We start from the raw sequence: 23,534 nt of genomic DNA on the forward strand, positions 1-23,534 counted from the left end.
TCTCTAACAACTGAGAAAGGTAAAATCTTGGGGAATGCTGCGTGGAATATGTCGCATAATGCTGTTGAAACTTACTTCAACCTTTGCGTGCCGCTATTGGACTATTGTATTTTTGCGAAGATTATAAGCGAGTTATGATTAGCGCTCGTCACGAATTAATTTTGATATGTTCGCGCAACGACAACAATTGCATATTTGGAAATGCTTCGGCTGAAGCTGATATCGAATTATTCAAGATACAATGGCGTATGCCACATGTAATATTGATCGAGGTCAATAAACTATCCTTGCTGCGCGCGTTGGAAAACGGGCGATACTTGAATATCAGTTTTTGCTCTTGGGATCTATACGAATATCCTCTATTGCATAATGCATAAAGCCGCCTCTCAGCTGGAGAAGCCGCGATACGTGATCTTTGCGCTACAGACTGTCAAAAAAATGCTGTGTCAAAAGATATTACTACATTCGACGACGGCAAATTGATCAATGTTAAACTCTATCTAAACTCCGAATTTTATCCCTACGATGATTTGAATTTAGATTTCAATAAAAATAGATTCGCCTTCTTGTTTGATATGTACTCTCGTTTTCGCAAATCTTATTACGGATGTGATAATGATGATGTGCTATTAAACATTTCAAACTTTTTTTACATTGCGGTCCTCTCGCGGTTATCGATTGCTCGCGACAAAACGAGTCTGTCAAAAATTCCACCGTAGACTTGAGATTAGAGTTTGAGTGCAAGGAGGATATACCGACAAATATTACCGCCTATTGTCTCATCTTACACGTTCGCGTTGTCGAATATTGCCCATTGACCAACGTAGTTTGTAAAATTACCTAAATCAGCAAATATCCCCTCCAATGTCAAAATATATAAAGATTAAAATTTTGACGATCGGCAACAGTCGTACATCGTTCTTGCAATCGTACGGTAATATTATCAGCATGATCGCGCCAACGTTTGTGGATCTGCAGGAATTCATTATCGGGAGAAACTTTGTCGTGAAGGAAGTAGCGATATTGAGAAATGAATCTGTTCTCTCTCATTACTTTTTTGCAAGTCCCGTACCATGGCGTGCGGTTACAAAATCTGAGACATGTCAAGCTTCATGGCTAATCGGACATCACCATGGACTTCAATGGGAGGATGTAAACGTTCCATACAGCTTCGCTAGGCGTTTGATTACGAGAGCTGTGATGGGCGCGACGGAAGAGGAAGATGGAACATGTCCTATCATGTACGTTAAAGGATGCGAGAAACGACGTTATTATTGAGACCTTGGATGCGGACTATGAAGATATCATTTCGTTAAATAAGCTAGATGTTACTAATACTATGCGCTGTGAAAAACATTTAAAAAATTGCGCTTTACAAAATGTATTTAAAATATTCAATTGGTGGACGAATCATCATAAAGATTCACCCAAACATTATTTAGAATACCAGGTATATAAATATGAAACCGGAATTTTTGTATAGAAAATACACGTTTATTGTATGAAAATGATAAAAAATATTTTATTCCAAGTATTGCCCATTGCTAGCTATACATTTTTCCCATCTCTCTGACAATTTATGGATGCCACGCCAAAAAAACTGTTGCTCCTTTGAGGCAAACCAGTCATCCAGCCATTTTCGTACATTTTCGTAAGAAGTGAAGCACTGCTCAGCAAGCGCGTGTCCCATCGATGCAAATAAGTAGTAATCGGATGGAGCCAAGTCTGGTGACTAAGCCGCATGCGAAAATATTTCCCAACTAAACGCCTCAATCGTTTCCTTGACCGGTTTTGCTGTGTGTGATGGTGCATTATCATGAAGCAAAATCACTTTGTGTTGCCTTTTTTGATATTCTGGTCGTTTTTCACACAAAGCTTGATTCAAATCGAGTTGTAGTTGCGTTTGAGCGTCATCCTCATCCAACAATGTTTGCAATTCGCTGTCTTCAAACTTTTTCGGTGGTCTTCCACGTTCTTCGTTTCTCACGTCAAAATCGCCACTTTTGAATTTTTTAAACCACTCAAAGCACTGTGATTTACCAAGAGCATGCTCATCGTAAGCTTCGACAAGCATTCGATGCGATTCTGCAGCAGTTTTCTTCAAATGGTAACAGAAAATCCATGCTGTCCGCAAATTGTAGTTTCCAGGCACAAAATTCGACATGTTCAACGGTATTAAAAACTATGCTGTTATATGAAACTTGTATTGTTGTGAATTGAAAATCTTTATCAGATGTCAAAACAAGAAAATAGCGCCAATGACGCGGTTTGACGGTAACTACATTGACAGCTAGGGCTAGCTATGGGCAAATTCCGGTTTCATATTTATATACCTGGTAAACTATTGTTAAAATATATTTTATTATCTTTTATTCTTCCCTTTTCCTCTTTCTTATCCCAGTACGCGAGTATTAAATTTCTGTACATGACGTTAGATAGCGGCGTCAGCTAGTTAATTAAAATATAGATGTTACATTTCAGTACATGGACATAGACTTTAAATATTTGAATGGTGTATAAATAATTGTTTTGTCGTTCAAAGCCGTTTAAAGCCGTTCGATAGCCGTTCAATAATTGTTTATAACTGTTTGATAACCTGTTGTGCCTCTAGCCGCTAAGGAAGAGGTCTTTTGGGATTTGTACGCCCAAAGGATTAGGATCCACGCTCGAAATAAGACACTCCCGGACGTTAGGTATAATTTAGTATATTTTGCAAGATTTAATACACTTTCACTTATTCGCGATTATAATAGTCGGGCGCGATACGTACGGTACTTCGATAATGTTGAGCGAGCGAGTAGTCTGCGAGTCGACTCTCTTTTTCTTCCGCTCGCGAGGTGCATCTCGCGCTTATTATATCTCTTAATTAATTAGGTCGTTGATTGGGGAGGAGTGTGGTGTCCCTGACCGGAGCATGTCTCGTGCTCCGCTTGTCAGTCTGTCTCGTCAGCTGCTTACTCAGCTTCCGAGAACTTGACCGTGACTTCCTTCTCTTTAGTCACGTATCTTACTTTTATTTTATTAATATCCTTTTATTACTTTGCTCTTTCTTAATTATCTTTCCTTGATCTCTTTTCTAATTTTAATGCTTTGCTTTACTCAGCTCTTTCTTACACTTTTCTGTTTAACTTTATTGTTTTATTCTTTAATATATTAAGAAATTGGTCGGGTTACGACAAACCGTTCGATAGCCGTTCAATGGCCGTACTCAAAATCTCGCAATTTTTGCGCAATCTCCTGAACATCATCTCTCTCACCCTGGTCCTTCTCTTTAGTGTTCTCTCTCTCTCTTCCTTTTCTCTCTTGTACGCGACCTTAACCCAATCCCGAAGCCTGTCCTATCAATCTAACCAGCATCGCGCCATGCTATCATCCAATCATAAGCACGCTCTCAGGACCTTATCCGCGCTCCTGCGTCGATATCGACCCTTCCGGAGATTCTCGATCATTCCGTAAATACCCGTTTCTAGCAACAAGTGGCTGTTCACACCAGCCTACGTCTCGGATTAATTAGCGGTTCTTTGTTTGGATCAATTATATAATTTATCGGTTCGGTTCTTAACGCGATTCATTATTGTTAATCATCATTAATCTGCATCAGGAATTTCTCATTTAGTAATGAACGAATATTATCAGTAACAAGGACAAATAACGGGTTATTAGTGCGGGTCATTGATTCGAATACTAACGGTCTTCCTCTCTTCGACAATCTAGTATCGCTCTCGGATTTATCTTATCATTCTGTGAGTACCGGTCTTTCGTAACGCACGTCGCCTTTAGAAAAGTCTACAAAAGCTCTCGGAATTCGGTTTTGCTACTAGGATCGGATTTAGTGAACAATCTCCCGGTTTTCTCAAGGTTCTCGGTATCAACAAGGACTTTATCAATCGGATATAAAACGTCGAAATACGTTTCCGCGAAGAACATCGGTGAAGTGCGGCTCGGAACAGAGTGAGTGTGAGTGAATCTAACTGTTCTTTTCGACACACTCCGAAACCAGAAACTTCTCGGGTCATTTATCAAACATTTTTTGGTCCTTCGAGCCGGATCGGTGGGTGCGGCAACGAACATATCTGTGTGCGGACTTAGAAATTCGCGTGTGTGCTTTCCATGTGCTACCGGCGAAAGTTCGAGAACGATCCGCGTCGTGCTCTCTCTCTTTCGCTCTCAGACTTCCGTCGCGTTCGCCAGTTCGTGAGTGTTCGGCGACGCTCGGACGGAATCGGGCGCTCGGTGAGCGATCGTCGCCGCCTGTAGTGCTCTCTCACTCTCTCGCTCTGACTTCTGTCGGGCTCGGTTGCTCGTGCGTGTTCGGCAATGCTGGGACGGACTCGGACGCTCGGTAACGGATCTCTGCGATACGTGGGGCGTTCTCTCTCGCTCCCGTAGCCACGCTGTGCTCAGGCTCACCCTCTCAACAGCCATCTTGTGAGCCTCGTGCACGCGATACGAACGGCCAAGAAGACTAGAGACCAGGAGACCGAATTTTCCCAAATTCCAGTAGTGGGGGTAAGTAAAAATACGGTCGCATTTCATAGGCGCTGTTCGCGGTATGATCGTCGGCTTATTCATGAACTACGCGTGCTGGACCTCGGAGCGTCGTGCAATATAACCAAGAACATGGGCTTGGCATCTTGGCAAACTGTAAACACTGAATTTAATTTGAGTCGTAAGTATTAATCAATAATATACGATACTTAGGAACGACGAAGTTCACATAGGAAACCTTTTTTTGATAAAACAAGCGATAAAACAAAATAAAATATTCCGTATTGTGAAACATGATTAATTGAATTTTTATTTTGCATAGGGCACTGACAATGAGGCTGCCATGTGAGTCCCAAAATCTTACCCTAAGTGTTATCAAACGAATGAGGCTCTACTGCGGTGCCGTTCATAGGGAGAGCCTGGAATAGCTCCGGATGATTACTCTGCCACTTCGCCAGAGGAAAGCCGACCGCCTTGCAGAGGTTTACCAGTTGGTGAACGACAGAGGTCAGCTCCAGAAGAGCATCAGCGCCACCACAGATGTCGCCCACATACCTGCCCTTGAGGAGAGGGGGGACCGCCAGGGGGTAGTTTCTACCTTTGTCTTCGACAAGTTGCAGGAGAACGCGACCAGCTAAGAATGGAGCTGATCGGGTGCCATACGTGACCGTCGTGAGTTGAACGAACTTTTGCCAATTGTTGACTATAAGGTCGAGTTTCACCTTAAGCATTTGAAGTTGAAGAGTGGGGAACTTCGGTTCCTTACACTCGAGAGCCACCGATTTGATGTAAGTGTGCCGATTCATTTGCAGAGAGATTTTCGCTTCTAAATTGGACATGATGAGTTATGATTGTTTTATCCGATGATTTCCAATTGATTAAATTCACTGAAGAGAGAGTGTCCGATGAGCCGTGCGTCTCAGAGGGTGAGAAAGAGAAGTCCGTATCCCGTGCACGAGACTCACAAGATGGCCATGGAGAGGGTGAGTCAAAGCACCGCGTGGCTACGGGAGCGAGAGAGAACGCCCTACGCGTCGCGGAGATCCGTTGCCGAGCGCCCGAGTCCGTCCGAGCGTCGCCGAACGCGCACGAACAACCGAGAGCGACGGAAGTCTGAGAGCGAGAGAGAGAGTGCGCCGCGGATCGTTCTCGAACCTTCGCCGGTAGCACGTGGAAAGCACACACGCGGTTCTCTTAGTCCGCACACAGAGATGTTCGATTAACTTCACTGAGGAGAGAGTGTTCGATAAGCCGTCCGCAAGAAGACTAGAGACCAGGAGACCGAACTCCAATAGTGGGGGTAAGTCAAAATATGGTCGCATTTCATGGGCGCTGTTCGCGGTATGATCGCCGGCTAATTCATGAACTACACGTGCTGGACCTCGGAGCGTCGTCCAACATAACCTCGCCCTCGCCAAAGTTCGAATGTTTACGTTCTTTGTTGTGAAACGATGTTTAAAAAAAAAGTGAAATCATGTCTAAAGTGTGTTGTATTGTGAATTGTGGGAGTAAATGCATAAATGTAATTTGGGTCCGACTAAAAGGACGCTATTCGGATTCCCAAAGGTAAGTGTATTTGATTATGAAAAAATGAATAACAATCATTTTCTCAAGAAAACATACAATCAGTTTGATTTTTTCACTTTTCAGGTTTCTCATGAAAATCAAATCTGGATTGATAAGGTTTCTCTGTTTTCGAGAAAGGGAAATGCTACTTGAAAATATTTACGTATTTGCGATAAACATTTCAAGGACAGCGATGTTGAGCGGATTTTCCGAACTGTCTTGAAGGATGGAACAATGAACGAAATACCACGTGAAAAATTTAAATTGAATAAAGATAGTGTTCCATGTATTTTCGATGTCCATTAAGATAATTTTGAAGGAGAGTCCATGGATATAGGAGACGAAAATTTATCTGTAAGTTGAAAATTGGTATAAATTACGCTTCGAAATTATATTTGAGATAAAATATTCTCGACATTAAAAAAATGGAAATTTCCAGGTTTCTACTTCGTTTCAAGACGCACTACCTACCCAAGAGAACGAAGCAATAGAATAAACCATCGAGGCATTGAAAAGAGACTTCGAAGCTCCAGAGCATTCCAGCGAGACAATTAAATGGGAAAAGGGTTATTACCTGAGAGCATCATTCTTTTTTACTGCGGTGATTCTGAGAAATATACAAGGAAAACGTTAGTAGTGAAAAAGGACATGAGCGTAGAGGTAATTTTTATATCTGATTCATAATAAAATAAAATTGTATTAACTTCGGTAATATTTCACAAGTATAATTGAAAAGTTTTCATTTTCAGGTCCGACTTGGGGATGAAGTTCTCAAGTTAAATATAACGAACGAAGTTCATTGTTTTCAAGATCTTTTGTTTGCCATGAGAACTCTCAGCGAAAGTCATATATGTAGTGAACCCGATCATGACACTCCCTGTACTTCTGGTTTTTTTGAATCAACGTCGAACCCGAACAGTCAGAGATGCGACTTATGCCGAGTACGACGCCGGATCAAAATTCATAACGAAAGGAGGAGAGCGAAACGCTTTAATGTAAAACAATATAAAACGAAAAAAGTGATTAAAAATTTGAAACAACAAAACAATCGCATGAGAAACTATGTAAGTATTATAAAACCATGCGATTAAAATATCACAATAAGTTTTTATTTCTTTATAACGTTTCGATTATATTTCAAATTATAGATTTAAAAAAAAGAACAAATCATAGAGGAGTTGCATTCTCGTTGTGCTGCACTATTTGACAGAACAGTTGAAGATGCCATTAAAATCCACCCGAAAATGCAGCAAGAAGCTATAAGAGCTTGTTTGGCTGCCGCGAAATGTAAGGGTTCCAATGGAATACGATACACAAACGATTGGATATTAGAGTGTCTACTGATTCGTATTAAGAGTCGCAAAGCATATGAGCACTTGCGGAAACACCAGATTCTTCAACTACCGTCGATCGACACCCGACATCGACCTGACTAAGTACTTGAAGAACCTGAAGGCTTCGTACGGTTTCTGTTCATCAACTTTCCAGCTTTTACGGATGAAGGCTGCAGCCATGCAATCGGAAGATAGGCAAGATTTGTTTGAAACTTTACATGTATGAGTTTTTTCCTCATATATCTATCTGTTATCCGTTACCAATTTTTCCATTTATTCTAACAGGTACGCTGGTGCTGGATGAGATGCAACTGAGCGAAGGAGTTAATTTCAATCGAAAAGATATGTTGTTCAAGGGATTTACAGACTTGGGCAAATATACTCCCGAAGATCAGAAAAATCAACGCGGTGATCACGCCTTAGTTTTTCTTTTTCAACCGTTTCACGGCAAATGGGTTCAGATAGTGGGAGCATTCTTGAGTAAAGGATGTGCCAACAGCAGAGTTCTGAATAAATTAATATTAGAGTGCGTTATTTTGATGGAAAATGCAGATTTTCATGTCAATGTCGTGACAACAGACGGAGCCTCATGGAATCGTTGTGGAAGTTGTTCGGTATCGAAGGATCAAATAGTTGTTGCAGGCATCCTTACTCAGTCGATGTCGATTCACCATTACGAAAGTTATGGTTTTGCTCCGATTTTTCGCATTTGATTAAGCTTTTGAGAAACCTCATTATGTCTATAGCTGCGATATGGGTAATTTCCAATTTTATTATTTTCATAATAAGGTTACTATTCTCATCGCTTTTGAAATAATTTAGACGACTGTTACTTTTAGACTCCTGACGGTACTGTGAGAAAGAGACATTTTGAGGTAGTTTTAGATCTTGATGGAGGAAAAAGAAGTTTCGGATTGAAAAATGCCCACAAATTGACCCACCATCATCTCAATCCAAAGTTTTATCAAAAAATGTACGTTGCTATGGTCTTTCAGGTAAACCTTCAAACTACAACCTCTGGTTCCCAACATGATGTTTAAAAATACTAATATAGAATGTGAATTCTTCTCAGGTATTCTCACTGGAAGTTGCTGCCGTAATGGATCTATATAAAGAAAAAGATGAAAGACTGAAAGATTCCGGGCCGACCATAGCGTTTATCAAGCGGATTAACAAAGTCATTGTGGCAATGACCTCTCGCAGTCCTATTGGAGCATTAAAACCGGATAGCGAAAGTTCTAAGGTAGGTAATGCTTTTATTGTTTAATTTCGATCTGAAAATAGAAATAGAAAAAAAAATAATATCTTTGTTTACAATTTCCCCATACAGGCTATAAGTGACTTTCAGGAGTATTTGGAGGAATGGCACGACAAAGCTTTGGAAAATGATTGGAAGTTCTTGTCCCCTGGGACATATCAGGGATTTCAATTGACTTTGAAAAGCACAATGGGAGTCACGACGTATTTGACAGAAAATTGTGGATACGAGTACCTGATGACTTCACGTCTAAATCAAGATGCTCTAGAGGTAAGCGACTCTGAAAATTGTTGAATTCATCACAACTAAACTAAATTTTCGATAGAATGCTTCAGTATTTTTTTTTCAGGATATGTTCGGTATGTACCGCGATGCCAGTGGGTCAAGTGATCACCCGGATCCTCTGCTGTTCATTCAAATATACAGATTGATGAGCTTTTATTCACTTGTTAAACCACCGAAAGGACGAACGTCGAAGGAATTGAGATGTTTGATACACTGCTTGATTCTAAGGATGTTGATTTAAAAGCAAAAACAAATCAACTAGAAAGGAGGAATACTTTGGAAAAAATCATCGAACGAGGAGAAAGTCACTCCAGAGAATATGATTTCAGAGATGCTCACGATTATAATGTACAAAGCGCAAATGAGTACGCCCAAGCATACTTCTCTGGATTTGTTGCTCACAAAATAAAAGATTGGACGTCTTGCTCAGAGTCTTGCTCTTTCGTCGGCGTGTAAGAGTGAAGGGGATTGTGAGAGAGACAGGAGAATAAAGTTACTCACCAACGGGTACTTAAAGTTCCCGTCGGACACTTTATTCAATCTCTTAATCGCTATTGAAAGAGCAATTCTCAAAACAATTGGTGGCGAAGAGCTGAATTGCTATTCTTTCCAGCACAGAGTATCCTCGCCGAGAGTTTCCCGTTCGTCGGATGTGAAGAACATAAGGGAGCGTTGACAAAAATGTGATTCACTATTACACATTAAGCAGAGCACACATTCTCAGCAAAACTTATAATAAAATATATGATGAAAAGAAACTGTAGATGCAGAAACATCGAAAACAATCGAAACTTAGTGGAGGATCTAGAAAAAATAATAAGGACGAGTGTTCGATAGATAAAAGACTGAATAAAAGTTATGTCGTTAAAAAATAAATATATAGAGCAAAAACCATAATTTTATTTCATTTATTTTTACAAATCACAAACATTTTATGTACAATTAAGCTGCTTCGAGGAAGCTATTATTAATTTCATTTCAAAAATTTATGTGCTTTGAAAAACCGAGAGTTTATCAATACAATTTAGACTTTCAACAACATCTCTCACTGATTCTGGCTCAGATATTAGCCACTTTATATGCTTTTGTTTAAAATATATCTTTCCGTTCATGTTCGAATCAATGATCATATTCAATTTTATAGTAAAATCATTCTCTGCTTTAGCAAATAGTATGCGGTGATCTTGCGCAACAAATCTCCAAGCTTCATGTGGCAATTGAATGAGTTTTGCATTCTTTCGTAGATGTTGAAACAGGCAATTTTTGCATGTCTTTGCAATCCTGTAGTCGCCGTGTATTTCGCAACACGCTTTTACGAATCTTTCCTCTTCTCGATATTTGCCCATGGTTGCACCAATTACTTTTCCAGACTCACAGATACACAATCGCATATTCCTATCCATATACAACCATAAACAAATATTCCAGCTTATACATCCACTATAATACCTTTAACATATGCACATACATCCACAAACATTCAACCTTATTCATCCACTGTAACATCTTTAACATCACATCCACACACATCTACAAATATTCAACCTTATTCATCCACTGTAACATCTTTAACATCACATCTACACATATCTACAAATATTCAACCTTATTCATCTATTGTAACATCTTTAACATCACATCCACACACATCCACAAACATTAAACCTCATTCATTCACTGTAACTTCTTTAACATCACATCCACACACATCACATCCACATACATCTATTCACGCCGATACATCACACTTGATACAAAAATTGCCTGCACATTCTTCTAATTTGGCCAATAATCATACAAATAATACATATCAGTTTCAGAATCATTTAAAAACATAGCCGGCACAGGAAAATACTCAGGTAAACGAGTATCAGATGGCACGCGCTGAAATCCCACAGTCTACAGAAGAAACGGACTACAATCGGTAAATTTGTACATAGAAATAGAAATAGTAATTTCTAAATAAATATATTTGCAAGAATGTAAACGTAAACGTACAATGTTCACAGGATAACGCAGAAAAAATTGAGCAGCATTGATGCCGAGCTCAAGTTAGTAAATCAAATATATCTATTAACTTTGTAATATATATATTATATAATCTTTGTAATATAAATGATTTTATTATATTTTATTTATAGAAGAATGAATGGTTTGCTGTACAACCTCCTAAGATGTGTGCAAAATAACAATGACCGCAATCGCATACCGCGTAAGTCTGTTTGCCCATATCATCCGTGGCCGAGATGGATGTTTTTGAGACTATCAACGATAATGATTATCGTGAAGTTGTAAGTAAATAGTAAGTAATATAAAAACTTTCTGTCGTCTATATGAAATATGCATTAACATTATTTTTCAATACTTTGCCTAGGTGAATTATCTCAAATACATCGGCGGATTCAACTTGAAGAAAGCAGTAAATCTGTGCCTAAAAGAGGGATTAAAGGACTCAGTAACGCCGTCATTCACCTGGTGCGGTCGCGAAGAAAATCAACGACCGTTATACAATACTCGCTTTATTATTTCAATTTATGGTACGACCTCTTTATTTTTCAACATATATCTAACATTAATATTGTATTATATATAATATTTATATTATATATATTTATATTACGATTATTTATATTGTGTTAATAATAATGTAACTATAGTGTTTCTTTTTCAGAAGCGGTGAGTAGCAATCACTATTTTGATAAGCCGACTCGGTCAGAATTCCAATGTCAGATACGAGAAGTCCTTAGAGCGGCCAAGGAGAGATGCAGGAGTAAGGCGCATATGCGACGCATACGACGCGCAGACAATCACAGGCGTGATTTTTGGAACAATGACGATCCGGAAGAGACCCAAGAAGAAGAGATTCAAGCAAATGAATAAGGATGTGAAATATGAGTAAGGATGCGTAAGACGCGCAGACGATTTTTATAGAAAGATAAGTAAATTTTTTTTTGTTTTTCTATCTTTACATAAAATTCTTTAATTTCATATATAAATTTAATTTTATATATTTCGATTTGTATTTCTTTATTATTTTTATGTATAGCTTTTTTTCAGCAGACTTCGCTGTTTCGTCAGACTTTTCAGTGCCAATTTTATAAACATAACGTTGAAACATCGTTGGCATATTAATCGGCACTTTTCAGTGCCATTTAAATGTTTATTGCCAAACATCCTTCATATATTAATCGGCATTTTTTAGTGCCATTTAAACATTTATTGCAGAGCATATCGTTCGCATATTAATCGGCACTTTTCAGTGCTAAAATATTTTTATTCTTCTCCATACACATGTCTTAATTTTTATTTTGTATGTTGCCAGGTTGCTTCTATAATCAAGGAGATTTTTGGAATCCGGTTGCATATTGCGTCTTTCTAGCAGAAACTGCTACGCGATGGATATTATATATATACCATATATATATATATATATATATATATATATATATATATATATATGTGTGTGTGTGTGTGTGTGTGTGTGTGGTTTGAGGAACCAGAACACACAACTAACAAATGAGAATAACAGTAATAATGAATGATATAACCAATATGAAGGATATATAAGACACCTCTGTCTCCTCTTCACAATCACTCGGATAAGCCCTCGACCGTCGAGGCAGGGCTTTCCACACACACTCACTCTCAACCGCGTGATACGACACGTTTTTCCTATCACCGGTTCCGCTCAAAAATATAACAACCTTACACGCTTGCCACGACTCGACTCTCTCTCTACGCGACCGACTTTCGAACACCCCTTTCGGTAGCTGCGCATGGCTCTTACAATTGGCTTCGTCCGCCATCTTGTGCGGCGAATTTAAATCTCATTCTACATGCTTTAACATTATATTACATTATATTTCACTATATTACATTACGTTACGTTACGTTACGTTACGTTACGTTACGTTACGTTACATTATAAGGGTATCCGGTAATGTCCCCACGGTAGCGTGTCGGTCGAATCAGATACGTTTGTCGTCGTACGGACTCAGGGCAATTTTTGTCTCGCTGATTGTGTACACTTTATGCTATTTTGATCTTATGCAGAACTGCTGTCGAGTCATTTCGATTTCATCGCGCAGACACCGCGTGTAATCGTCGAACGTTGTCGTTCTCGCTACGACGTTACGCTTGACGCCTTTAATCTTTTTTGTATTCTTTTTACTATTTACCCGCAACGCGTACATTTTTGCTTTAAGCCCGACGAATTCAGTCATGATCGCACTATTATTCTCGTCCTTCATCAAGCTCGGCACTTTCCTGTTCTCGAGCGGTATACCGTACGCGTTGTTAGCTGGATAATCGCTCGTGTCGAACCTAGCGATATCGCGTTTCATATTCTTCTAATATTATTAATTCGTGGATCTATATGGATCGCGTTGCGCAGCGTTTGTAACTCTTCATATATCTGTTGAATAGACGGCACTTGGGTTTGCGATATTGGTGCAGGTTGTAATGATATAGGCAGTGGTGGTGTAGGCGGTGGTGGTATAGGCAGTAATGGTGTAGATGTAGACGGTAATGCAGGTGGTGTTGGTGCAGGCGGTACTGATATTGTTGCAGGCTAAAAGCAAGCAAAATAAATAATTTATATATATAAATTATAATTATGTTTATACTGTATATTACGTATATTGTATGTACAATTCTATATCAATATTTGTTAAATACACGGTGGCTCGAAATTTAAGGATAATATGATTGCAGCATAAAATTTCTTAAAAAATTAGATATTGAAAATACGTTATTTTCTTAAAAAAAATTTTTTTCATAAGGTGAAGATTTAAAGTTTGATCAATCATAAGTGTTGGTTAGAAAATGATTTATATATGACTATACGTGATAATGTGTGAACTACGACTAATTTTGTGTCTAGCGTCAATGATAACAAATACTGTTAATACCAATGTGCCGTCGATTCAGAGGATTTTTTAACCAACATTTAAGATTGGTCAAATTTTTAATCTTTATATCTGAAAAACTACTTCCTAAATAAAAAAAACAATATTAACTTTTATTATATAATTTTTCATAGCTTTATATGTTTGCATGTTACCTTTAAAATATATTTGTTTGTTTGTGGCTGCGTTTACAAAAAAGATTTCTTCACGTATGGAGTTCTATCGAATTGTTGGTTCTGCGGAAGATTCTCTTTGCCTGCTTCTGCTGTAAAGTTTAATAATTTTTGTCGCAGAGTGCTCTGCGTAGTACATGTGTGAGTTTTTCTGATTGTGTGCGTGCGGATCGGGACCTTTGTTCTGGGATCGCAGGATTCTGCGTTCAAAAACATCATCTGTGTGCACACAGATATATTATTTACTTCTTGCCGCTACAAAAGCTTTGTCGCGTAGCGTTAAGAATTTGTCGAATGGAATATCACATATCATCCGATATCTGTCCGTGCTAAATAAAATATGTAATAAAGACCGCTTCAGCAATCTATTCTTTTTTGAATAGCAGCTCACAAAAAGCAAGAATGAATAAGATAACGTTTCCTTAAAGAGTTTCAGTCTTACCGCAAGTTTTTTCATTTTACATATATACAGGGTGTCAAGTAAGTGATCAAACGAAAGGTGGAGATAGATTGGGTTAAACTGAGTCGAAAAGTCCCGAACCATTTTTTGTTATAATCACCGACGAGATACTATTAAAGACCGATGGTCTTACGGGAGTTAGTGTGACTGGAAAAAGATCGCTGCGCACTAGCGTCCTCTCAGTAATATTGCGGCCAGAATGAGAAACAGTATCTAAAATCTAAGAGATGGTAAAATAATATATGGTAACACGAGAAATGTAATTATTCGGAAAAAATATCAGTTCAGAAATATTTCGTATATATGGACTCTGAAATGATATTTTTTCGAATAATTGCATTTCTATATATATACATATAATTCTTTTAATAGATCGTACATATATTATTTTGAAGTGACGATATTTCTTTTCGAATAATTACATTTCGCAGTAATTTTTGGAAAGAGAAGTTCAACTCTTAAATTTGTTATATTTCCCATGTTATTTCAGGTATATGTATAATTACACACACACATACACATATTTTTTTTATATATGTAATAATCATATATATCTGAAATGTAACGTAATATAATTAATTATATATAATATATATACATCTGAAATGACATGGAAAATGTAACAAATTATAATAATAATAATGTGTCAATTGTTAGCTGCTCATACAGAGCATTTCCAGGAGACGCCACGTGGAGGCCAATTGACATGTAACGTAGAATTCTTTTGAAATAAGCATAACATAATACATATATATATATATATATATATATATATATATATATATATATATTTATATATATATATATATATATATAATTTTATATGCGCAGATATGAAACACACATGTCCGCGCATAAAAAAATAAAGTATAAAATCAATAAAATGTACTATAATTGTAAAGAATTCTAAGTTAACTGTCTCCCTTTGCAGTTCGGTCCGTCATAAGACCGCAAACTGCACACTATCCTACTTTTCATAAATCGCTTCATTAGATAAATCACGATTTATATGTTCCGTGTTAAATATATGTGCCTTTTACTCGATCCGCATAAAATGCCGCGAGTTAATATAAAATATTTTTGATCGTACCGCTCTAGGAGCCGCGATCTTTTTACTCGATCCGCATAAAATGCCGCGAGTTAATGTAAAATATTTTTGATCGTACCGCTCTAGGAGCCGCGATCTTTTGACTCGATCCGCATAAAATGCCGCGAGTTAATGTAAAATATTTTTGATCGTACCGCTCTAGGAGCCGCGATCTTTTTACTCGATCCGCATAAAATGCCGCGAGTTAATGTAAAATATTTTTGATCGTACCGCTCTAGGAGCCGCGATCTTTTTACTCGATCCGCATAAAATGCCGCGAGTTAATGTAAAATATTTTTGATCGTACCGCTCTAGGAGCCGCGATCTTTTTACTCGATCCGCATAAAATGCCGCGAGTTAATGTAAAGATATATTTTACATACTTTGTATATTCGTCAGCTTTTGTGGAGGTTTATGCTGATAGCGATTTTTTGAAATCCTTAATCGCTCTCCTAACCAAATTAAATCTTTATGTATTTTTACTTTCATCATATAATATGCAAGATTCTTTCGGTGGGAGCTGCAAGTATCATGTTGAAACCAACCGGGATATTGCATGTCTACAGCTTGTATCATTAATGGAAATAGGATATCTAATATGTTATAATTCCCTCTGATATTAGGATAGCCTGCATCAAATATTGCATTTATTAGCTTAAATACAAATGAAAACTCTGCTGTAGGAACACATAAATGTCCTAATTCTTGATCGTCATGAGTCTCATATGCTCGGAAAAATGTTAAAATTTGTCTTGCATGTGTCAGTTCGTGATTTTCGTTAATAAATGAGATGCGACATTGTTCGCAACCAGATTTTGTAACACATTTTTTTGCCACAAATCCTGCAAAATATTCAATAGCAGATGCTTCTAAAGTTTCATCATTTGCATATGATGCATCAATAACAGTTTTTTCTACGTTAATCAACATATTTTCATTATCATTACTTTCATAATCGTTAATCATATTTATTGGCGCTGTTAACTCAACATGAGATGTTTTATCAATGTCAGATGTATTTTTATGTATTAAATTTGGAAGTAAGATTTCATCTTCATCATCTAAGCAATTTGCAGATTGAGCAGGCTTAGATAAATTTAATACAATGTTTTTTTGTAATAATAATCGAAAAACTTTTGCAGTTGGATTTTGATTATATGTTCCACCATACGTACGTATCATGGAAAACAGATTTTCCAACGGATCTTGGTTTACTCTAGAAGTCATAAAAAATTTAACTTCTTCACGTTTCAAATCATCCCATAATAGTAAAATAGCTTTTACAGAAATTTGTAATCCCTCAAAACATGGCGGTATTTTATTATTATTATTTGTGATAGTGCGCCATTTGGAACAACTTTCCAATAATTGTATTAAATTATTTTCTACATCTAACCGATTTTCTGATAACGCACAAGCATTTGGATTTGGATGATTACAATTTCGACTATTTAAAGAATCGAAACTGTTATTAAGAATTGTAAAAAATTCAGCAGTATGCATTACAGTTTCACTCTTAATTCCGCCTGTTGTTCCTGCAGTTAACAAAGCTGCTGATACTCTGCGACTGAATATCTGCAGAGCTAAACGGCATTTCATTCTATCAAAATTATTAGGATTTATATGTCTTTCTGACAATTTGCAAGCCGCTCTTGTCGCTTTGCCATTTTCTAATTGCCATAATGACCGTACATCATTCCACGATGCTATTTTATTATCATCGTATAATATATCATACTTTAAGAGCTGATTTCTTATCGATTTATAAATATGTGGCATATCAAAAATCGTATATATTTTTTTATGTCCATGCATAAAATAAGGATGATTTTTAGAAATTTTATGTTTTATAGCACTTTGGTTATTGGTGCCTTGATCACAAACAATTGCACGCAATTTTAATCCCGTATCTAATATTGCATCTATAACTATATTTAATGCAGACGATAAATGATCCTTATTTAGAGCACCACCGGTCAAAAAATACGCTACAGGTTGCTTCCAATTATGCAATAAACCTCGGACCATAAAAACTAATGCACTTGTTGCTACTGTTGCGTTATGTCCAAGTGGTCCTAAATCCTCAAAACCTTCAATTTTTTGTCGTCTTTCATAAAAATCGAAGCCCTTTTTTATTCTCATTTCGTCAAAAAGCAAAACGCAATTGCGTTCGTTAGTATCCATACAATTTACTTTTATTTTCAAACAATGAAACAAGGTGCTACAAATTCCGGGCCATAAATCTATTACATTAAACCATGTTTTAATTGTGCTTTCGGAAGGTAATATAAAACCAAATTCTTCGCGCATTTTTCTATATAAACTTGGCGAAGTGTAGTGCATTTTTTTAGCTAAATGCTTTTCTTCCTCACTGTAAGCAGACTGATCTTTATGAAACAGTTGCATTGTTAAAAATGTTAATAATAAACCTTGGAGCCGTCGCGACAAGGCATTTAAAAGGCTTTTATCTGATAGATCGCCTGTTGTTATTTTTTTTTGTAAACGAGCAATTTGAGTATTTTTCGTTCTAACCATGCGCGTTAATACATTATTACGTTTTTTTAATGTTTCTATAACATTATCTTTACGCGCTAATTCAGCTTTTAAAATGAATATTTGCTCTTTATATATCGCATCACTAGAAGTAACAGAATCCTCATCGTCGGATTCAAGCGGATATATTAATGGTTCCGTATCTTTTTTTAATCTTCCGCCTGGATATATTGCGTTTGGTTCGAAATGCTTGCTACATATTCTTAATTTACGCAAATATGCATCGGATTCCTCCGCTAAATGATCGCAACCACTATTCACTAACCATGTTATTAACCGATCTCTATTATTAATAGGCAGACGATAAAATCGAACATTTAATATATTGTCTCTACTTTTAATACCGCATTTTTTATAAATGCAAATACTACTATGAGTATTATATCCTTTCTTTATTTGATTGGACATTATTTTATTCGAGATATATATGTGTATATATGTATATATATATATATATATATATTTATATAATATAAGCTTACCCGCGTTTCTCTTGTCTTCTTTCTTAAATCTTCTCTTTAAATACTTTTTAAATATACTTATATTTTAAATAATTTTCACTACAGATATATTTTGTACAAAATACACTCTATACAATCCTACACAACTCTACACACTCTACACATCCATCACTCACTACTGTACCGCGAAAAAGAATCGTAACAATCGACAATGTTTTGTTCACGGAATACAGATAGTCTCATCGTGTCAGATGTCACGTGAGCTCTCCTGCGTAATCCACGCCCATTACCCCTCTCTTGCCGCTCATGTCATAGCAAGGAGCGATCAGATACGTGCGTAAATATGGCGTATAGCATGTATATATTAAGTGCTTTGCGGTCGTAAAGTTAGAGAATTATTTTTTAACTTTATGTACATTTTCAATAGCTACAATATTTAAAAAAGCGTATTATATACGTGATTTAATTAAATTATAATTTATATATTTTCTTATATCGCATGTTAAACAAATTTAACAATAACCTATAACTAAATAAAAAAATATTACATATCGATGCATATAAACATTATTAAAACATTATGACATTATTATAAATATTATTATAAACATTATTTATTCCATTTTTATATAATAAATCAAAGTGAAAAAATACTATATAATATATACTTTTTCAATATTTTGTTTTATTACATAATACTTTCAAAAGTATAAAAGTCTAAAAAATTAATTATAGTCTTATTTTGATGAGACATATATATATATATAATAATATATATGTGTGTGTGTGTATATGTATATGCATATGTATATGTATAATGTATAATGTATATGATGTTTTTTCAAACAATATATAGTATTTATTAAAGTTATTATTACAAAATAATGCAATTTTACCGAATGTAATTACCTTTTTGTTCTTTTGTAAAATATATTAAAAAGACGAATGCAAAACATATAGAAATAACAGATTAGCATAATTGACGTACCTTTAACATCGTCTTGACAATATTCCACTTCACATATATATGTATATATATCATAAATTATAAAAAAAAATTATATTTGAAAACATGTAGGTATTTACATAAAATGTGAATATAAAAACAATATGCACATATAAATGTGTTTATACATGATATGTTTATAAACCTAAGAGAACAAAAATAAATTTTATAACATTAATTTTAGACATATATATTTAAAGTTAAAAAAATTTGTAAGTAAAAAAGAGAAAGAAAAACAGAATAAAATTACAAATTACATAAATATAATCAAGTAAAAAAGAAACTTTTATTTTAATCGCATTTTTATTGTATTTTGTTTGTTCATGGATCCCTTGCTAAAAAAAACCTATTGAAATATATAAAAATTCCAAAGCGAAAAATTTTATTTAATATATATAATTATTTTAAAAAAATTAGAGAGCAATAAGTAATTATTAATTAATATTGCAAGAAATAATTTAAAACAAACTAATAAACTAATTAATAGAAAATATATATTAAAATTGTGTTATTTTGTATTCTTAAAAATTATTTTTTTTAAGTGTTAGAAATATAATAAATATAATAAAAATGTAATTTAAATGTCAAATTTATTTTTTATATATAAAATATAAAACAATATATATTTGAATAAACTAAAAATTATAATTAAAAATAATGTTTCTTTCTTCGCGCTCTCTTCCACTTCCTCTTCCTCTTCCTCTTTCTCCTCTTCTTCCTCCTCTTCTTCCTCTTCCTTCTCCTCTACCTCTATTTATATTGTATCGTCCGCGACGACCCTGGCAAATGTCATTTTGCATCTTTCTGCGCATTGACCATTTATATCTGTAACACATAGCAAGTAAATATAGTAATTTTAAAGCTAAATATTTAATTAATTATAATATTTTTGTAAAATATTAATACAAATATTTAGTTTAATACTTTTAATTTTTAATATTATAAATATTAATTATTTTACGTTGATATGAATAATAAATAATTGTTATATACATAAATATATATAGGGTGCTAAATTTTAAACGTAACAGACCGAATATTTCGGTAAGTAAATGAAATATGGAGATCCGTTTATATATATATATAAATCCGGTTTTTATTATGTATATAATTATAATTTCTATTATTGTAATAATAATTTCTATAATTAATATTTCTCAAAATTAAAAACCAAGCTACAAAGATTTTATTTATTTAACAATAAATAGAAACATGCATTTGTATACATGTGTAATAGTATTCTTACTGTATTGATAATATGCAATGACTTTAATCAATCATATATTTACATCATAATTCGAAAATTAATAAATATACCTCGCATCACGTTCGGCGCGCCTTACGCCAGCCCGATGTTGCATGCTACCGGTAGGGGCTTCGTGATTTTTACATTTTTGCTGCTCATCTGTGCTGATAGATCTGAAAAATTTAATAATACAAATATGTTTATGTGTATGTGTGAGAGCATACGTGTGTACGTATGTTTGTGCGTTCGTGTGTATTCATGTATGTATGATACATATCTATATATACCCATACATACAGAAAAAGATTTATGACACAATTATTTTAATTTTTTTATATACAATTTTATAATTAATATTAAAATATTTGTTAGACCATATATTAATAATATAATTTAATATTATAATATAATTTAATAATATAATTTAACTTTCATTAAGTTGTATTATTAAATTTATGGAATAAAAAATATATATATACATAAATATATATATATATTTGAATATAAACTTTTTAAATAGAAAAGTTTGATTTTATAATATATTTATAATATTGTATTTTGAATAAAATTTTTAAAAAGATTAAATTATCTTATTAGGTAACTATACATATATATATTTTTTCAATATTTCGTGTTTTATATTTTGAATAGATTCTCTCTCTCTCTCTCTCTCTCTTTCTCTCTCTCTCTCTCTCTCTCTCTCTCTCTCTAATAAAGAGAAAAATGATATTTTAAACATAATTAATATTATAACTAATTAATACTATATCACTGCACAATACCTTTGTTCGATGTCGTCTATCTCGTCATCAGCATTATATCCAATTTCACTTTCTTTTAATATCTGTTCTTCTAATTCTTTTTTCTTTTTTTTTAATATTTCTTCTTGTTCTATTATTTTCTCTAATTTCCGTTTTGCTTCCTTTTTATCCATTCTGTATTCAAAAGATATCATTACATTTGTGCTAGTATTTAACTTTCCATGCATATATATATATATATATATATATATACATATATTCTTATATGTATAGAGATTCTTCACACATATGAATAGAAACAGTATTATAATTAATACTTACATTTAATTAATTATAAATTTTCTTCCACGTCAATCTTATTCCACTTGGATGAAGAACTAATTTGGATCGACTGACAGGATTGTGCCAAATAAAAAAATACACATCCAGTACCCAGTCTAGTCCGCACTTGTCTATATGATGCGTTTTGTTTTACGAGCTATCTTTCCTGGTTGTCCTAGCGCGGCTCGTAAAAAACAAAAGCGAGAGCGAGAATAAGAACAGAGCGAGAGCGAGAGCGAGAGCGAGAGCGAGAGCGAGAGCGAGAGCGAGAGCGAGAGCGAGAGCGAAATAGAGCAGAGAGCGAGTGAGATGATCCATCATTAAAGAGTTCTGAAGCTCTTACAATAGGCTTTTCCTATCCATGATAATTTACAAATGTAAACATTTTATAAAATAAAAATTAAAAACTCTATTTTTTACTTTTTCTTTTAAAAATAATTTTAATGAATTAATGAGATTGTTGCGGTTAAAATGATACCACCCACACACACACATAACACGATTCGAACGTAATTCGAATCATTTTTAATTAATTAAATACGTGCAAAAAAATTTATTATATGATTAATTTAAAATTATACGAATGTGTTTGTTGCCATTTCAAATAAAAACATTTTAAATAAAAACCTTATTAATCTAGTAAAATTACATTCAAAAATAAAAAAGTATAAAGTACGAAAATACGAAATTACAAAAGGATAAGTAAAACAGAAATAATAAGCTTTAAGATTTTTTGATGCTTGCTTACAAGATATGAGGGAAAAGGAAGAGAGAGAGAAAGAGAGAAATTTTCAGGAGAAATTTTTGTTATATTAATGATAATAAAGATGTTTTTGTTATTCAGTAGTATTTATTATATATTCTATTAATATAATAAATATATTAATAAAAAATTATATTTATTATATCAGTAAAAAAAAGTATTATATCATGCATGTTTAATACAAAAAGTATACATATTACATATATATATATATATAATATATAACATATGGGACCTTTAACATTATAATTGATTAATTACAATTTTGTGTGTGTGTGTGTGTGTGTGTGTGTGTGTGTGTGTGTGTGTGTGTGTGTGTGTGTGTGTGTGTGTGTGTGTAATTAAATTTAATATCTATTCCAAAAGTGGTAGAGTGACATTTATAATGACGTATTTCAATGTCATAATCACATTTTTTTGATACATTTTTTGACATCGTCACTCCTGCTACTCGGGTACTTGTGTAAATTAAAGAAAATTATTAAGAAATATTAGAGAAAGAAAAATAAAATAAATCAAAAAAGATATTTATTAATAATAAAAGATATAATAATATAGTTTAATCACTGTCAATAACATTTCAGAGACATTTAAATAGCCATGTGCGATAGTTTTATATATATTAATTAATTTCTATATTATTTTATTTATATTATAGCTCATTATAATTTATATTTAACATAATTGGTAATTTACATACATGTAAAATAATGTATCATATTATATATCATATATTATATATTATATATATAGTAATTATATACATGTAATTAATATATGATATATAATAATATTTAAATATATATAATTCATAGATTATTTTCTTCATTAAAAATGAATCTTTTTATTTTACAGTGCATATATT

At 34.2% G+C, this 23,534-nt stretch overlaps 1 pseudogene; it reads left to right on the forward strand.

The window, feature by feature from the left end:
• The first annotated feature begins 9,544 nt into the window (after positions 1-9,544).
• On the forward strand, positions 9,545-14,864 carry LOC138936826 (uncharacterized; annotated as a pseudogene).
• Positions 14,865-23,534: the final 8,670 nt, after the last annotated feature.

The sequence above is a fragment of the Polyergus mexicanus genome, unplaced genomic scaffold, assembly GCF_030449975.1.
Source record: "Polyergus mexicanus isolate NDT 795.1 unplaced genomic scaffold, iyPolMexi1.0 SCAF_10, whole genome shotgun sequence".
NCBI classification, from domain to species: Eukaryota; Metazoa; Arthropoda; class Insecta; order Hymenoptera; family Formicidae; genus Polyergus; species Polyergus mexicanus.